Genomic DNA, 12,576 nt, shown 5'->3' with positions numbered 1-12,576 from the left:
TGTATTGAATAAAGGACGTTTTTACAGCGGACATCAAAATAATGAACATGACCACTATTTTCGGACCTCTTTTGCACACAGTGGACGTTTTTTTTTTTTCGTTTTTTTTAGTTTTTCTTTTTCCATCGTTCTTTCTCCATTTTTACCATTAAATTCAAAGGACTTTTCAATTAAGCCGCTCCCAAAGGGCAATTAGTAACCCCAAACAAGAATAATGTACCAACAGCCGTCATTGTACTGAGGGGAGGCCAGGCTGCTAAATTACGTCCGTTATTTTAGACTCAAAATGATGGACGGAGCTGAAAAAAGCATTGTGTGAACATAGCCAGAGAGTGTGATCTAATAGAACTATCACCACTAGGACCCAGGTTTCCCAGGAAGATGTTGGGTGATCCTAAACACTTCAATAGTTCTGCATGGACTGAGGAATCCATTACAGATTATCACATGAACATGCACCAACACCGACCAAGAAAATACTGGAAATACTGGGGATTTGCCGTAAGTTGTATGAATAGAGAAACTAGAAACCATCAAAGTATACAAAGACTGGAACAGACAGAGGGGAGCGGAGATCATGTCACACACCAACAGTATGGTGCGTGCTGACAGTACAGAGACTTCTTTGTTACTCTCATTCCCTGGGTGATTCTGCCGGCGTCCTGACATCCATGACATTGTGTCTGGTATCTCATGCACACAGTCAGCATCCTCTCCCAACAAAAAATTTTAGTATACAACACAGTCCCTTAAACGCAAGGTGGACCCAGCTCGATAGCTTGAGAGTAGGTTGGTCTGGTCACTTTCAGCTTTTAGCAGGTAGACTGAAGACTTGACTGTTTTAGTGGTTTAATTGCTAAGAGAGATTACTGCTTTAGAAAACACAGTTTAATTACTATCTAACTCTACTGACCCTCACAGTTAGGCTTGTTGTGACTTGAAGAAAGGAAATTGTACTTACAAGACGACTCTGCATATCTGTCACATGATACCCAGAAAAATGTATGCAGGAGCACAGCCAATGATCTGACAGACAATCAGTACCTTCTCCTACCAAAGGCCTAGAAGAGGATGGTGAAGCCAGGGGGTCCATAAGCAAGAAAGCAGTTTCTCCAACCCTGGACTAGACGTAGATGAGATGAAGGGTGGGTCATTCCATTTTAGACTGTATAGACTTGCGTACAGATTTGAAAGCAGGCTTAGCTGGGAATTTCACAGTGCATGGCTGGCAGCATCTAACTGGAATAGGATGACTAGAAAGAATTAATATGAGCCATAGCCAGAGGACAGACTCCCACTTCTCCCCTTACTGCCTAAATTCACCCTATATATACAGTACATGCCACAGAGATGGTTCCCATTGGTGAAGAGAGGTATGAGGTGACTAGCACTCTCATTTGGTGAGAGACATGGGGTTATGGTGAGAGTACTCTGACAGGTTAAGGGGTGGTGACCATACTGACAGACTCTCATGCATCTCATGCATGTGCCATAATGAAACAGCAAAATGTTTAGTTAACCCCTTTACAATTAATATTTTACAGTATATGCAAGAATCAGTGATTGAAACACATACATAGAATACACTATACCCCAACATAGTATGAACCACAGAATGAAGTGCATATCAGCCAGACAACAATATTAACCCTACAGCAGCTGTGTAACAGGGATAGGGACACTGCAGTGTTGGTGGGAAAAAAAACTTAGTAGACTTAGAATGAATGTAGGACCTCAGGAGTGTTGCGTGCTTCCTTCTCCGACCACCAATCCTGCCCCATCATGATAGCTTCAATGTATGGAAACCATAAAGCTCTGTCAGCTCATCAGGAACCCAAGTGACATGATTGCTGAGTGCAAATGGCCTCCCATGCCTTGTCGATCTTCTAGGGCAGCGGTCTCCAACCCTTCTTGAGAGCCACATTTAACACTGACGACGGTTCTGAGAGTAAGAACATCATTGCACCCAATAGGAGTGGAATTTGGAAGCAAGGACAACAATGTTACTGGTTGGAGGGGGTTGGGGGAATATGTACAGTGAGGCACGTGGTGAACGGGGAATTTGGTGGTAGGAACAGCAATGTTCTTGGTGTCGCTGGAAGTTAAATAAAGTATACATACCCAATAACTGTCAACCTCCATCCTCTTCTCAGGGGCGCCATCTTGTGATGATGTCATCAGAGCTGGGGGGCGGGCCAGGTCTTCTTCCTCCTCACGTCTTCTGCTAAAGTGCTAACCAGCAGCCTTTTCATTGGCTGGAGTGCATCACATGGCTTCCAGCTTTCTCAGCCCTGAATGTCTGAGATTTCTCTCCCATTCACTTAACTTGAATCCGGAAGTGAGGGAGATAACAGGACGGCGGCCGGAGGTGACAGAGACACGGACAGCGGGCGATTCAATGGCGATCGTCACCGGAGGGATGGTGAGTATGGAGTGCTTGTATGTCTGTGTTTTTGTTTTTTTTTTACACGTCCCGCCGGAGTTGTCCTTTCAAAGCGGCCATAGTCTCTTGACTATTATGACTAGAATGTAGGGAAGGTCCGGTGAAGGGGATTTTCAGAAGAACAAGAATAATCATATTCAATTTATTTTCAATGCAAATCAGGCTGCAAAAATAGTCAAGTCCTCCAGAAATGTTAGATTTGCATTGAAAATAAAAGGTTATGTGCCATGAGGGATTATTTTGGAGAACATGATTTTCCTTGTATGGATTTGATCAACCAGGCGTGTGAGAGTCTACTGGTTATTCTTCCTCAACGGTGCAAAAGAAATAAAGAGATTCAGTGCATTCTATCTTTTACCTCTTTTGACCAGGAAAGGTTCTGACCCTTAAAGGGTAGGTGCACTTTTGTGGCCAATGCCTTCTTATTGTTTCTTTTCACCTGAAATAAAATATAAAGCAAAATTGCAAAAAAATTAAAAGAATTAAAAATTCTCTATGTTTTTTACAGATAGAAACTATGCAAACCTGTGTCTCCATGGTAACAGACTACAAACCCTGTGTAGTCTGATCCTGCAGTTATACTCCCTTTTATCTACAATCTCAGATTCCAACCTACCTTTGACTTTCATGGTGACAATCTCTTGCTCCAGCCCACTAGCTCATCTCTGAGCTATCAATACAATCAAGGTACTCCTGACGTGTTTAGAACTAAATGTTCCTAAAAGAGTTTGCTGGTATCATAAAATTGTATATAACCACAAGATATATAACTTACTAATATAATGTAATCACTAAAAGCACCCCAGCTCTTCCATCTCATCTGCTGCTGCTTCAGTAGGCTTGGCTGGATCTTGTCTCAGAGCTCTAGCCCTGCCCCGCTGAGTGATGTCACCATCTCAGATCAGTATATATATATATATATATATATATATATATATATATATATATATATATAGATCATATAGGGAGATTAAGGAGTGATTATAGCATGATGTCCTGTACTGAATGATGCTAAAGAGCAGACAGGGAGTGAATATAGCAGGTGCTGCAACCTCAGTTATTGAATGGTAATCTGCTGTGAAATTAGATCTTCTGCACTAACTCTGAGAGGGTAACTGGCAGGAGTGCTGTGGAAAGGGAGTAGCAAGGGTGAGAGGGCTGTGATGGAGAGTTGAGGGAAAGCAATGTATTCTGGGGATTGTAGTACTGAGCAGGAACGTGGCTAGGATTCATGGGGCCCCATAGCAAAAAAAATTTAAGTGGCCCCCCCTACCCTATGCACAACACAAAGCACTGCATATATATAGATATACTCAGTGATGTGGCTAAAAAAAAAATCCTGCCTGCTGCCACAAAGGTGGCTGGCAGAGCAGAGAGCCAATGTCTCCTTATCTTGTCAGTCGACTGTATTTAACTATAAGGGTTTATTAGGAACCATTATGGTTAAATACATTAACCATAATGGTTAAGTGACCCACCGTAAGTGACCCACAAAAAAGCAGAAGACAAGGAGATGTCTGCTTCACTGATAACCCCTGACCTCTCCAGAAGCTTGGAGAACAGAGGTCAGGGGAGTGAAACAGAGATCTCCTTGTATTCTGCTTCTTTTTTTGTGTTGCAGCATGTACAGTAAGTGAACTTTGGGTTATTTGCACACTGCAGTACATAGAGGGTTTAGCATAAGGACACAGGATGGTTCTTAGCTCCACTGTGCATCCCTGGGCCCCTTCCTGCACGGGCCCCATAGCAGCTGCCTTGCCTGCCTCTATGGTAGCTACGCCACTGGTACTGAGCCACTGCTCAACTAGGAAGTACAAATGGATTTTGGGGGGTTTTAGTACTAAGGCAGACAGCTAAGCAGTACCCCTTTAGGCTAGGTTCACACCATGTAAAAATGATGGCCGTCTTTCATAACAATGGCCGCCATTGTGCTAATAATGTCCGTTATTTAAAAATAACACGTTATTTGCGCAATGATGGCCATTGTATAAAAGACAGATGTCATTTTTATATAGTGTGAACCTAGCCTTAATCATAGTCTCAATACACACAGCCCCACTGCCCCACCATCCCTGCTTCTTCTGAGCTCCTATTGGTACCTCCATACAGAGGAACGCAAGGACACAGCAATCAGAACTGATGCCAGACACCTTACAGAAATACTGGCAGTGCCTGGTGCTGCCGCCACATAAAGTCAACAAGGGGCAAAGCAGGCACACAAAACAGGAAAAAACACAAAAGGACGGAAACAAATATAAAAGGGATGAATAACATAAATGAGGGATTGATTACCCACCTTACATTTTTTATAAGAATCCGAAGACTATAAAGACTAATGCCAGAAGCTTTCCCCCCGGAGAGAAGTAATAGGCGGCTGCCTGAGATTCTAACTGGCGTAACGGGCATTTTATTTGTTTTTCTTTGGCAGAGCTGGTTAGGTGTAATACGGCTATTATTGTTGTCAGCACCAGCTGTAGATTAGGTAGAAATCAGCCTGACGTCTGTCATTGCTGAGTGCCCAGAGCTCTAACATCTGATGCTTTGCTGCATACAAACCGCACGGCCGGCTTCAGCTCACTAATAATAAAACCAGATCTATTATCCTATTTGTCCACACTAACTCTGTGCTAAATCCAGACAAGATGGGAAAGCGTAGAAGGAGAAAAAAAACCTGAACGAAGGTGCTTAGTAGTTATAAATATACATATACTCCATGTAAAGCTGAAAATGACATGTAGCAGAGCTCAATTACTGCAACCTTCTCTTGTAAATGCTATCATTTTGATGGCATGTCATGTGACAGGGAAGAGCGAATCAATGTGGAACAATTTGGAATTCTGCTAAGAATTCAAATTTGAACAATTCCAAACCTTTCGGGATCTGTGTTGGGTGAATCGCTCAGGAGCAGGGACTCCTGTCAAAAGGTAGGAGTCCCTGCTCCTGTACACTGATAGTCCTGGAGGTGAATGGAGATACTTTTTGTACAGTTGGGCTATGGAATAGGCTTAGGGAATGTGTACACTGCAGTGCATAGGAGCAGGGACTGAAATCTTTGACAGGAGTCCCTGTTCACGTGCGTATTTTATGGATCATTGTCGTGTTGTGCCTCAGTGGCCAATCTGATCAAATCAAACCTAAAAGAACTTCATGGAAATAGGTTCAACTCTACATGTGACTCAATGAAGACCCCATGTTACAATGGCGAACTTATCCTAATGAGGTTTTCCATCTCAAAACTAACTTGTCCCCTATTCACAGAATAGGGAAAATTAAGAGATCAACGGCGGCTCCGTAGCCCCCGGGGAACTTCAGATTAATTCACGGCTCCTCTGTTTTGAATACAGCTGCGGGTATGGCACATGACTCGGGATTCTATTCACTCTCTATGGAGCCACCGGAAAGAGCTGAGTTCTCTCTGGTGGCTTTATTCGTTCTCTACGGATATGGCAGCACTTCCTGTTGCTTGTGGCAAAATGGCTGCTGTAACACAATTTTTTTTAAAGGGGCTATTTGGCACTTTGAAAACATGGCCACGTACTTCCAGAGACAAAACGACTCCAGTTCAGGTGTGATTTTCAATTAAGCTCCATTTACTTCAATGGAACTCAAGTACGAAACCTCAACCCAAACTGGAGACAAGAGTGGTGCTGTCTCTGGGAGAAAGTGGCCATGTTTTTGTAGCGCCGGATAACCCCTTACAATACCTTTGAATAGAAATAAACTATAATGACTACTTTTTGGCTGCTCACTATCATATGGTCAGGTTTAAATTTGAGGTGATGATCCATTTAAATTTTTTTGTAATATAATGGATTTAAAGGGGGTAGATTTGCAGAGAAGCTGAACAGAATGATGTATCACTTACATTGTTCTGTGCAGCTGATACAGAGATATCCTCCTGCATAACATGGACAATAAGTAGTCCTCTCCATTATGTGCATGAGCCCAGTAGTCCTGGATATTTATGAGAAGCAGAAAACTCCGCCCATCAGTTGCTGATTGGCAGATATCTATCAATGCTTTGTATAGGTAGTCAGCTGTCAATCAGCAGCTGGAGGGTGGAGTGAGGGGTGTGGCAAGAATCCTATTCTCCTGCATATTAGAGGAACGGTTGAATAAAATGACGTAAGTAATACACCGGTCTGTTCAGCATTTCTGTCACTAGTTTATGCTGCTCCCATTTAAGATAGAATAACCCTAGGGACAAATTCCCTATGAAAAACTTCCGATTACACATTGGGATATGACACAGCTATGCCACGTGACAAACTCACTGCTGCTACATCTGACATAAATCTTTATAATACATGTAAGGTTCATGAAAAAAAAAATTCTAATAAATATGTATAAGGATGTCTCACATGAAGCCAGCAACATCCCTATGATGGCAGAATAGAATGGTGTCACCAAAGTCAGCAATAATACAGCAACATACATTAATGATAGATGGCGTTTAGCCATACAAGATGAATGATAACCTTTAGCATGGAGGCGCAGGACGGGACCGGGATTCCTTCACTGTGAACCCACCTGCTTGTTGATTTATTGCCATGGCTGCTCTACCCTGATTGTAATAGAATTCCATCTGGCCTAAATTCTGAGGACGAGAACCACAGATTCATTCATGGCTGAGCCTGCCGCAGAGGGCGATCAATCAGCAGCGCAGAGCGTCGCGGGGAATTAGACCCGGCGGTCTGTGAGCAACAATCATACTCAAGGTAACACACAGACTGATTTTCTGTCTTATTAGTTCTAGAGCCTGATTCTATGCAGAGCAGTATTATAGTAGTTATATTCTTGTGTATAGGAGCAGTATTATAGTAGTTATATTCTTGTGTATAGGAGCAGTATTATAGTAGTTATATTCTTGTATATAGGAGCAGTATTATAGTAGTTATATTCTTGTATATAGGGAGCAGTATTATAGTAGTTATATTCTTGTGTATAGGAGCAGTATTATAGTAGTTATATTCTTGTGTATAGGAGCAGTATTATAGTAGGTATATTCTTGTATATAGGAGGCAGTATTATAGTAGTTATATTCTTATATACTGTATAGGGGCAGTATTAAAGTAGTTATATTCTTGTATATAGGAGCAGTATTATAGTAGTTATATTCTTGTATATAGGAGCAGTATTATAGTAGTTATATTCTTGTATATAGGAGGCAGTATTATAGTAGTTATATTCTTGTATATAGGAGGCAGTGTTATAGTAGTTATATTCTTGTATATAGGAGCAGTATTATAGTAGTTATATTCCTGTATATAGGAGCAGTATTATAGTAGTTATATTATTATATATAGGAGCAGTATTATAGTAGTTATATTCTTGTATATAGGAGCAGTATTATAGTAGTTATGCGAACTGGAGAGAATGGAACCGCTGCACATCCCATCCATGGCTGATACTAATGCCGCTAGCCCTATATTAAAAATCAACACCAGAGTGTCTGTATATGAATTGATCAAGCCATATTGCCCCGTGTACCACTGCGCAGGTCCTCTGGTCCACACGGGTCCCTACGCTAACTCCACATTGTGTCGGTCAGCGACCGCCAACCCCGCAAAGCGTGCACGTGCAGGGAAGGGAGGCCATGGAACGGCCCTGCAACCCCAATGCTACAGGACCAGACCCAAAAAGCCTTACCAAAACCCAGCCAGCACCACCGGCGGGGAAGGCTGCCCCCAAACGACACAAGTATGGATATGGTATTACACTTACCATTGCTGCTCTCACAGAATGGGGAAAACATAGGGTCCAGACATGTGAGCACAGGCATCTCCTGCTAATTTTGGTCATGTGGGTCTTATAAAGGAGTGCTAGCTGTTCAGAGAGGGAGAGGTGCAGCACTCTGTTTCTTCCCTGAACCGCATTATAGTAGTTATATTCTTGTATATATGGGGCAGTATTATAGCAGTTATATTCTTGTATATAGGGTGCAGTATTACAGTAGTTATATTCTTGTATATAGGAGCAGTATTATAGTAGTTATATTCTTGTATATAGGGTGCAGTATTATAGTAGTTATATTCTTGTATATAGGAGGCAGTATTATAGTAGTTATATTCTTGTATATATGAGGCAGTGTTATAGTGGCTATATTCCTGTACATAGGAGGCAGTATTATAGTAGTTATATTATTATATACTGTATAGGAGGCAGTATTATAGTAGTTATATTCTTGTATATAGGAGGCAGTGTTATAGTGGCTATATTCTTGTATATAGAAGGCAGTATTATAGTAGTTATATTCTTGTATATAGGAGGCAGTGTTATAGTAGTTATATTCTTGTATATAGGAGCAGTATTATAGTAGTTATATTCCTGTATATAGGAGCAGTATTATAGTAGTTATATTCTTGTATATAGGAGCAGTATTATAGTAGTTATATTCTTGTATATAGGAGCAGTATTATAGTAGTTATATTCTTGTATATAGGAGGCAGTATTATAGTAGTTATATTCTTGTATATAGGAGCAGTATTATAGTAGTTATATTCTTGTATATAGGAGCAGTATTATAGTAGTTATATTCTTGTCTATAGGAGCAGTATTATAGTACTTATATTCTTGTATATAGGAGGCAGTATTATAGTAGTTATATTCTTGTATATAGGAGCAGTATTATAGTAGTTATATTCTTGTATATAGGAGGCAGTATTATAGTAGTTATATTCTTGTCTATAGGAGCAGTATTATAGTAGTTATATTCTTGTATATAGGAGGCAGTATTATAGTAGTTATATTCTTGTATATAAGAGCAGTATTATAGTAGTTATATTCCTGTATATAGGAGGCAGTATTATAGTAGTTATATTCTTGTATATAGGAGCAGTATTATAGTAGTTATATTCTTGTATATAAGAGCAGTATTATAGTAGTTATATTCTTGTATATAGGAGGCAGTATTATAGTAGTTATATTCTTGTCTATAGGAGCAGTATTATAGTAGTTATGCGGTTCAGGGAAGAAACAGAGTGCTGCACCTCACACCTATGGCTGATACTAGTGCCGCTAGGCTAAATAAAAAACACATCAGAATTTTGTGTATGAATTGATCAAGCCATACTGCCCCATGTACCTCGTGCCGGTATCTGATACACATGGGTCCCTACACTAAGTCCACACCGTGCCAGTCAGTGGCCACCAACCCCGCAGGCGTGCACAGCCAGGGAACGGGGGCCATGGGACGGCCCTGCGACCCCCATGCCACAGGACCAGACCAAAAAACACCACACCAGAACCCGGCCAGCACCGCCGGCGGAGAAGGTCGCCCCCAAGCAGCACAAGTCTGGATAAGGTATTACACTCACCATAGCTGCAGCAAACAGAATGGGAAAAAACAGGAGGGATTAAAACCATGTGCACTCAGGTGTCTCCTGCTAATTGCGGTCATGTGGGTCTCACCAGGAGGAGTGCAATACACGGAGAAAAGAGAGAAACAAAATGCGGTTCAGGGAAGAAACAGAGTGCTGCACCTCACACCTATGGCTGATACTAGTGCCGCTAGGCTAAATAAAAAAACGGTGGTGCTGGCTGGGTTTTGGTGTGGCATTTTTGGGTCTGGTCCTGTGGCATGGGGGTTGCAGGGCCGTTCCATGGCCTCCCTTCCCTGACTGTGCACGCCTGCGGGGGTGGTGGTCGCTGACTGGCACAGTGTGGACTTAGTGTAGGGACCCATGTGTATCAGATACCTGCACACGGTACATGGGGCAGTGTGGCTTGACCAATTCACATACAGAATTCTGATGTTTTTTATGCAGCCGAGAGGTACTAGTATCAGCCATAGGTGTGAGGTGCAGCACTCTTTTTCCTCCCTGAACCGCATTTTGTTTCTCTCTTTTCTCCGTGTATTGCACTCCTCCTGGTGAGACCCACATGACCGCAATTAGCAGGAGACATCTGAGTGCTCATGGTTCTAATCCCTCCTGTCTGTCCCATTCTTTCTTTGATAGCTATGGAGAGTGCAATACCTTATCCAGACTTGTGCTGTTTGGGGGCAGCTTTCTCCGCCGGTGGTGGTGGCTGGGTTTTGGTGTGGCATTTTTGGGTCTGGTCCTGTGGCATGGGGGTTGCAGGGCCATTCCATGGCCTCCCTTCCCTGACTGTGCACGCCTGCGGGGGTGGTGGTCGCTGACTGGCACAGTGTGGACTTAGTGTAGGGACCCATGTGTATCAGATACCTGCACGCGGTACATGGGGCAGTGTGGCTTGATCAATTCACATACAGAATTCTGATGTTTTTTATGCAGCCGAGAGGTACTAGTAAGAGCCATAGGTGTGAGGTGCAGCACTCTTTTTTTTCCCTGAACCGTATTATAGCAGTTATATTCTTGTATATAGGAGCAGTATTATAGTAGTTATATTCTTGTATATAGGGGCAGTATTATAGTAGTTATATTCTTGTATATAGGGGCAGTATTATAGTAGTTATATTCTTGTATATAGGGAGCAGTATTATAGTAGTTATATTCTTGTATATAGGAGCAGTATAATAGTAGTTATATTCTTGTATATAGGAGCAGTATTATAGTAGTTATATGCTTATACATAGGAGCACGCGCACGGGTGCGCCCGCATCAGAACACTGTGGCCCGAAAGATCATCCGGACGGTACTTCAACAGGGGAGGGGGGGCCACAGAATGGCCCTGCAACCCCACTGTCACAGGACCAAACCCCATGGGCCCCCCAACCCCCATGGGGTTTGGTACTGTGACAGTGGGGTTGCAGGACCATTCTGTGCCTCCCCCCTCTGTTAGCGGTCGCTGACCGGTACAGTGTTATTTTACAGTAGGGAGTCTAAAATAGAAGAAGACCGGCACATGGTACATGAGGCAATATGGTTTAATCAAATTATACACCAACATCCTAGCGTTGGTTTTTAAATATAGCCGAGAGGCATTAGTGTCAGCCATAGGTGTTATGTGCAGCAGCTCCTCTTCTGATACATACTGCAGGAGGACCCTGGTCTCGCTCTTTGGTTTTTGCACACTTTCAGGCTGGGTTTACGCTATGTATATTTCAGTCAGTATATTTCAGGCCTCATAGCAACCAAAACCAGGAGTGGATTGAAAACACAGAAAGGCTATGTTCACACAATGTTGAAACTGAGTGGATGGCCGTCATATAACGGTAAATAACGGCCATTATTTCAACAGCAACAGCAAATATTTGCCATTAAATTATGGCCATCCACTCAATTTCAACATTGTGTGAACAGAGCCTTTCTGTGTTTTCAATCCACTCCTGGTTTTGGTTGCTATGAGGATCTGACTTGAGGACCAAATACTGCCTGAAATATACGTAGTGTGAACATAGCCTCATATATTATGATGATGATTATTACAAGTTTCATAATATAAACTGTGGCTATATTCAGTAGTTTTTCAGAACTATATATGATGTCTGCAATCATCCCCAATCCACAGAAAATTCATCCTTGTTGCATTTGTAATATTTTGCGGATCATCAAATAGGTTTAGGAGATAGTTCAGTCAGTGGGAATGGTTTACAAGGATTTGCATATGTTACATCCTTAAAAATTATGGATCCGCAAAAATTTAATAGACTTCTATGGGACAATCTGTCCAGCATTTTTTGACTCGTATTAGAGCGTGTCAGTATTTTTCGTGGATTGCGGATCTGTAAATATACAGACATAGGGGGAGATTTATCAAACATGGTGTAAAGTGAAACTGGCTCAGTTGCCCCTAGCAACCAATCAGATTCCACCTTTCATTCCTCACAGACTCTTTGGAAAATGAAAGGTGGAATCTGATTGGTTGCTAGGGGCAACTGAGCCAGTTTCACTTTACACCATGTTTGATAAATCTCCCCCAGTGTGTACAGTCCAGTTGAAATCAATGGGTGCTCTATTTGTCCATAATAACGGGTCCGCAATTACAGACACAACTACGGAACATGTGAATGCAGCCTAAGATTCACCTTGTCCCCTTGAATGCAGATCCTGTTACACTGTGTATGAACTGGAGTATGTGCTACGTGTGGATCTCCTACAATTACACAGGATGATCTCACACGGCCACTAACTCTCGGATGGCCGGCAGCGGTGACTCTCAGGAGTTTTACGGTCAGGATTACAGACCTCGTGGTTGTCAGGAGTCATGTG

This window comes from Dendropsophus ebraccatus, chromosome 5 (genome assembly GCF_027789765.1).
Source record: "Dendropsophus ebraccatus isolate aDenEbr1 chromosome 5, aDenEbr1.pat, whole genome shotgun sequence".
Taxonomy (NCBI): domain Eukaryota; kingdom Metazoa; phylum Chordata; class Amphibia; order Anura; family Hylidae; genus Dendropsophus; species Dendropsophus ebraccatus.
The sequence above is the reverse complement of the archived record's forward strand: the minus strand, read 5'-3'. Positions refer to the sequence as shown.